At 46.5% G+C, this 7,392-nt stretch overlaps 1 non-coding gene across 1 annotated transcript; it reads left to right on the forward strand.

The window, feature by feature from the left end:
- The first annotated feature begins 2,423 nt into the window (after positions 1 to 2,423).
- On the forward strand, positions 2,424 to 2,527 carry LOC123461870. Its single transcript, XR_006637929.1, has one exon. It is a non-coding gene; the product is annotated as a U6 spliceosomal RNA (small nuclear RNA).
- Positions 2,528 to 7,392: the final 4,865 nt, after the last annotated feature.

Raw genomic sequence — 7,392 nt, forward strand, 5'->3', positions numbered from 1 at the left:
TTCAGGCTCCTCTGGGACTCACTAAGGAGAAGAGTCTGGACTTGAATGCACAGGGACCCTCCCGCTTCAGTCTCCCAAGTACAAGCATTACAGATGTGGGCCACCACACCTGATGCTTTCATGTTCAGAGCATAGGTCCCCAGTTCCTCCCGCATCCGGTATCCTGACAGAAAATGACAAAGCACCTTGATGACAGTCTGTGACCCAGCCCCAGTCAGGGGAAGACCCCAGTGGGCTTGAGTCCAAGCCAGAACTCGAACATTCCTAGTGCCAATAAAAGTATTTAAATTGTTGCCAAAGAAACTAGTCTTATCCCAGAGCCAAATTCATTTAACCTTTGTACACATTCAACACCCCAACATGACACTGAGTGCTGCTCTCTCAAAGCCTAACCAGCCCCATCGGAGGACACTTTGGAGACATTCCCTTGAAGGAACTCCCCTTTTCCCACTTTAGGGGACACTCCAACCATGGACTTAAGAATGCCAGACCTGGTTTAATTGTGTGTTCAAAGGCATTTGTTTTGATCTTGATCTCTCCAGGAAGGGAACATTTATGAGTTCCAGGAATTCAGATCTGGACACATCCTTGGGGGCTTTCTCAGTCTACCACAAGTGCATGCAGGGAGTTCTGCTAGTGAGTCGCACACCTGAGTGTGAAGACAGATCCTCTGTGCATGGGTGAACCGGAGCACTAGAAATAAAGACGTCAGGCAGGTGGGATTGGTCATAGATAAAATGAAGACTGTAAACAGGGTGTAGGAGGAAAGTCATGAGCCACTGCCCATGAGGCTCGAGCTAAGATGTTCAAGCGATCCTTGGGCCAAACCCAAGCTAGCAAAGGCTTAGAGAGTCAGGCTTAGAGAATTCCCTGGTTTTGTATGTCCAGTTTACATAACCAGCTCCTTTTTTTTTTTTTTTTTAATTTGTTTGAGTGACAGACACAGAGAGAAAGACAGAGGGAGAGAGAGAGAATGGGCGCGCCAGGGCTTCCAGCCTCTGCAAACAAACTCCAGACGTGTGTGCCCCCTTGTGCATCTGGCTAACGTGGGACCTGGGGAACCGAGCCTCGAACCGGGGTCCTTAGGCTTCACAGGCAAGCGCTTAACCGCTAAGCCATCTCTCCAGCCCACCAGCTGCTTTTTTATAAAGGGACTCCACCATAGGGTAAGCATCCTTTCCTGATGAGACAAATAACCAAGTAAGGACAGCATGCAGCCCATACAGTGCAGCTCAGTGGCCTGTTCGCAGGGCTCTAACAGATGCCTGCCACTTGACTCTCGAGAAGGAGATAGAGGTAGACACAAGAAAGGCACCTGGAAGCCTCCTTTGACAACACCATTGCATCCCAACTATGAGCCATAAAAAGGAACTCGTGATGATGAAATGAGAAAATGTTCAAAGCCAGAAGTCACCCCAGATTTGTGGACCTGAAATTAAACGCACCGTGTTTGCTGTGCAATTTCCCATAATTGACTATGAAATCCCACTGCTGGGACTCTGGCTCCACCCAAGGAGATGGAAATGACTTGTCTTGCAGAGGTTTCTCATGTCTCTTCCCCAGAATGCCTTGCGTATTTGCCACCGCCACACGGAGCCTATTACTGCCCCAATGTGTCCTCCTCACATTCCTTGGGAGAGGAGACGCTGCTGGAAAACAGTTCTCTATAGCAGATGCCATCTGGGTTCTCCGACTAGCATCCTCCAAACGCTGCTCACCTCTGCCTCCCTGTCGGCTGCTCTCTCTTTCCAAATCTCACTGCCAGTAACCAAGAAGGCCACATTATTGCATCGCGAACAGATTGCAGTCTGCACGGCTTCATTCGCACAGCCCAGTCCATCAGGCATGTCCCACAGTTAATGGGACCGTTTTATCAACCCATATGCCCACAAGGGACTTGCAGAGGCCAGTTCACCACAGCGGGCACAACCCACCCACACTGTGATACCAGGGAAAATGCCCAAGCTGGTAGACTGCAAGCAACGCACCACCCTATAGATTAGAGCGAACTCACCAGCATACTGTGTACAGGGTCACCTCATTCGCTCTTTCTGGTATACTTTCTCAATTTAAAGGAAATATAGGTGTAAGGTGTACTTTTAGCAAAATAGGAATTGCACGTGACTCGTGGCCTTTTATCTGTATTCCTTTTATTTTTCCTTTTAAAATATATTTATTTATTTATTTATTTATTTATTTATTTATTTACAAGGAAAGAGAGGGAAAGAGAGAAAATGGGCATGCCAGAGCCTCCTGCCACAGCAAATGAACTCCAGATGCTTGTACCCTCTGGCAGTGGGGGAATCAAACCCAAGGCCATCAGGGTTTGTAAGCAAGTACCTGAACCACTGAGCAGTCTCACCAGCCCTCTTACTTTAAAACTGAAATTTTTAACATATAATCATAATAAAATTGATCATATTGTGCGCACTTTGGCAGCACATACACTAAAACTGGAATGATGCGTAGATTAGCATGGCCCCTATGCAAGGAAGACACACAAATTGGTGAAGTGTTCCATATTTTTTTAAAAAAATTGATCATATTTCCATAGGCGAGAGAGTCTGCTTTTTACAGATGTCAGCAAATACCAGGGAGACCCAAGACCTGTAAGTATGACAAGAAAAGAAAGTTGACGGCCCAGCACAAGACGAGTCATCTCTGTGCCATCTGCCAGGGGCAGAGAAACATCACCTGGACTCTACAATGTTTTGAAACTTTTTATGTATTTTATTTTTCATTTTTGATATTTTCATACAGATACGTAATATATTTTGATCTTATTCACTCCATTTGTCCTCGCTTTTCTCATTCCCCCTCTCATTGACACCTTCTTCTTCCTCATTAATCCCTATCTTACCTTCATGTCTTTTTTAACCCATTGAGTTAAACTGGTCTTGCTTGCCTGATCACAGGTAAAAGGTTACTTCTATGGAATGGAAGAGTTACTAGTGGCTACACCACACAAGTAATGGTTTGAATCATAAACTCATGTGGTTTTTCAATATTTTATTTATTTGAGAGAGAGTGAGAGGCAGTAAGAGGCAGTGAGAGAGAGAGAGAACGGGCATGCATGCACTACCTCGTGCATCTGATTTTACGTGGGTATGGGCGACTCACACCCAGATCCTTAGACTTTGCAGGCAAGTGTCTTAACCACTGAGCGATCTCTCCAGCCCAAACTCATGTGTTTTGAATACTTTGTCCCCAGCTGATGGCAATGTGAGAGGTGGAGCCTTGCTGGAGAAGATGTGTTGTTGGGGGCGGGCTTTGTAGCTGTATAAGCAGCTCCCTTTTAGCAGAGTTCAGCTCACTCTCTCAGTGCTATTTTCCACCCGCTGTGTCCGAAGTGATGTGCAGCCTCTGTTCATGCCACGCTTTTCCTTCCATCTTAGAGCTTCCCCTCAAGACCATAGGCCAAAACAAAAGCTTTCCTCCCGTCAGCTGTTTTGGGTCAGGTGCTTTATCCTGGCAACAAGACGGTCATGACAATAACCAGTGATCACGACTCCCCTCGCCCAGCAAATTCCTGCCATTAGCTCCTCCGGGAGGTGTGGGGTCTTCCAGGCCTCCTTGTCCCACCGATGGTGAAATTCTGACAGGCCCAGTCCTGTGCAGGAAACCACAGCTGCTAGGAGTTCACGAGCGGCACTGCCATGTCGTAGCCAGGCACTCGCAGCCTCTTCTCCATCCTCCTGCTCACGGCCTTCCTGCCTCGGCCTCTGTGAGGTTCCCCAGCCCTGGAGGGAACGGCTTACACGTCCTGTTCAGTGCTGAGCATACAACAGTCGCTTCTTCTGGGCGATTTTGCCAGCTGTGCATAGCTACTACTCACGGCAGAAAGAGAAACAGCTGCAACCAAAGCTTCAAGCAGCATTAATCTGTGGGAACAAATACAGATATTAAGAAGGCAGTTGGACATGTCCATATAGCACAACCGTGGTAATAGTCATTTTTGTCTATAATTATGAACTACTGAAATGTGATAGGAATGATTTTCATTTTTGTGGAACGAGTCACATTTTTACTTTTATTATGTAACACGCACTATACAACACATATTTACTTTTATTCAGAGTCCACAGTTGGCATAGGCTATGGATTACGTATAATGATATATGTTAAGGTTCTTCCTTGTCTTGTAGTAATTGATAGCTCAAAGAACTTTGACCTACTGTAAGTAGCAAGCTTATGACACTGGCATGGCTTGGATGCTGAATGTCCCCCACAAGCTCATGTGTTCACACACTTGGTCCCCGGCTGGTGATGCTGTTTGGGGGAGATTGTGGAACTTTGGGGGCTGAGGCCTAGCTAGCGGAAGCGAGTTACTGGAGAACGGACACTGACGTGTGATGTCTGAGCCTGGTTCTGACATGAGCCCTCTTTTCCTAACCTGCCAACGTGTGCGGACCCTTTGCCACACATCCCGCCGCCCCTGCCACCACGGTGTCCCCTCAAGCTGTGAGCCAGAGTAAGTCCCCCCCCCCCCCCCCCGCGGGAATGGTTTCTGTCCGGCACAGTGAGTGATGGGGCCGGTAAGTAACACGGTCCAAGCCAACGCAGGTGGAAGTCCATGCACCAAAAGCAGCCCTCTGGAAGACCAGGGGTCTCCACCACCCACGTGAAGCTGCCAGGGATGGGAAACCGCACCACGGCCTGGACGAGCTTGAGACGAGCAGTCCCAGAGCCTAACGCAGGACTCACGTGCCCGAGATGGTTCTGTGTAGCCGAGGTCAGTGCTGTGCAGGAGGCTCAGGGCGGGGCCCGTGGACTTCCCAAATGCGGGGAGAAGAGCAGCTAGCGTCTGAAAGAAGTAACTGAGCGCAGGGTGGGGTTGGTCTCCTTCATCTCACATGGACCGCAATGCCGCAAGAGAAGTCTGCGCAGGAGGTACAGCTTAGTGCAAGATTTGTTGCATCCTGAGAGCCCTGGTTTGATGCTTGTGCCATTTCCCACTGGGTTCGACATACTGTGCCTTCATTTTCATTTGTTCCAAGAGTATTTTTAATTTCTTTCTTGAGCTCTTGCTTCATTGGTTGTTCAGAAGCAAGCTAGTTCATTTACATATAGTTGTATACTTTTCAAAGTTTTTCTTGTTACTAATTTATAATTTTATTGTTCTGTGCTCAGAAAAAAAATACCAGTAATTAATTGTTTTTAAAAATTGGTCAAGACTTGCATTGTGACCTAGCATATGCTCTCTCCTGGAGAAAATCCCATGTGCTGATGAGGAAAGCGTATGTTTGGCAGCTGTTGGGTACAACATTCCATAGATGTCTGCCCACTTGGTCTAGACTACCGTTTGAGGTTTGCTGGTTTTCTGGTTGCATGATCTGTCTGCTAAAATCACAAGCTCTCCAATATTGTTATATTGGAATAAAAGCAAACTCTCCAATATTGTTTATATTGGAATCCAGCTCCCCCTCAAATCGGTTGATATTCAGATACATACACATCTAGAATTGTTGCTTCCCCTTTCCACATCGGTCCCTTTGTCATCACATGGCTTTTCTGGCCTCTTTTTTATTGCTTTACATTTAAAGACTCTTTTGTCTGATATTAGCATGATGATTCTCACATCCTCATGGCTTCCATTTTCGTGGAATACAGTGCCCCATCCCTCCACCTTCAGCCCCTGTGTGTCCTCGGAGGGGAAGTAAATTTGTTGTTGGCAATGTTGTGTTAGTCATGTTTCCATCACTGTGACAAAATCCTTGAGGAGAAAATGTAGGAAAGCGTTATCTTGGCTCACGGTCTAGAGGCGTTAGTCCACGGCCACTTTCCTCCAGGGCTTCTGCAGGGTGGACAGACAAGCCTGGCATGGACACGTCGGGGAAGAAACTCATCTCATGGGGAGCAGGAGGCAGAGACAGAGCCCAAGAGAGGGAGGGGGAGAGAGAGACTGGGGAGTGGAGGAAAAGACATACCCTTCAAAAGCACACTTCTAGGAGCCTGCTTCTTCTAAGGAGGCCCCGCCTCCAAATAAGCCATCCTCCACTGGTCCGTCCCTCAGTTCCTCACCACCCCATCACATCCCCACAGCATCTCCAGGTAGTGACCAAGCCTTCAACACGTGAGGCTTTCAAAGACACTCCAGATTCAAACCAGAAACCTAACTGTGTCTTTCTTTTTTTTTTCTTTTTTTTTTTCTTTTTTTTGGTTTTTTTGAGGTAGGGTCTCACTCTGGCTCAGGCTGACCTGGAATTCAATTCACTATGTAGTCTCAGGGTGGCCTTGAACTCTTAGCGATCCTCCTACCTCTGCCTCCCGAGTGCTGGGATTAAAGGCATGCGCCACCACGCCCGGCCCTAACTGTGTCTTTCTTAAAAAACAATAATAATAATAATTAATTCAGTCACTGTATGCCTTTTAACTGGGGATTTTAACCATTGCCACTCTGATCATTTTTGTTAGGTAAAGTTTTGTCACAAACATTATTGGATTTATTTTCTAGAACTGGTTTATTTGCATTTCTCATCTCTTATGAACATCCTTTGTGGTTACGCACATTAGTTTAGTAATATACTGTTTTGATTCCTTATTATTTTGGGTTCAACTATTATAGAATTTTTGCTTTTGGGATACTACAGACTTATAAGAGAATCTTCTGGTTATAAATTGAAATGATAGCAACAGGATCTGAAAGAATAGACAAACAGAGGAACAAAAGAGTTGGAGAAAGTAAGCAACCCCAATAGCTGTGACCTATTCCTCCCCACATGTTGAATATCTGATGCCCTGCTCCACATCTCTCTCGACTTCTAATCACTTACCAGATCGATATAATTAGTATGTGTTGTTTGTTGCTTTTAACCTTCATACTGAAGATATGAAAGGTTGCAATCACTGGAACAAAACACCCAAACCAAAAACAGGTTATAGAAGTTTATTTCAGCTTCCAGCCTCAAGGGGAAATTTCATCACAGCAGGGCAAGCATGGCATGAGCAAGGAAGCTGGACATTACATCCCACCGCATAAGCTAGAGAGTGGCAGCCAGCATAGGTTCGCTCTGGCCCGTGGGTTGGGGAAGCTGGGCTATATAAGCCTCAAGGCTCAGCCCACAGTAACGTACCTCCTCCAGCTAGGCTTTCCTTCCTGAGACTCCGACGGCTGGGGATTAAGGAAAAGGCTTAATCATAACACGCAAGGCTACAGAGCCCAATCTACCTTCAGAGCACCGCAATCATTTACAGAGTAAAATGACATTAGAGCATTCTGAACATGTTTGCATCGCTACTCTCACCAGCAAGTTTCATGCTCCCTCTGTCATTCTCTTGCTCATTGTTATTTGAGAGATAGAGGCAGAGAGAAAAAGTGGGCGCGCCAGGGCCTCCAGCCACTGCAAACAAACTCCAGAGGCATGCACTACCTTGTGCATCTGGCTTACGTGT

The sequence above is a fragment of the Jaculus jaculus genome, chromosome 6 (assembly GCF_020740685.1).
Source record: "Jaculus jaculus isolate mJacJac1 chromosome 6, mJacJac1.mat.Y.cur, whole genome shotgun sequence".
Lineage (NCBI taxonomy): Eukaryota > Metazoa > Chordata > Mammalia > Rodentia > Dipodidae > Jaculus > Jaculus jaculus.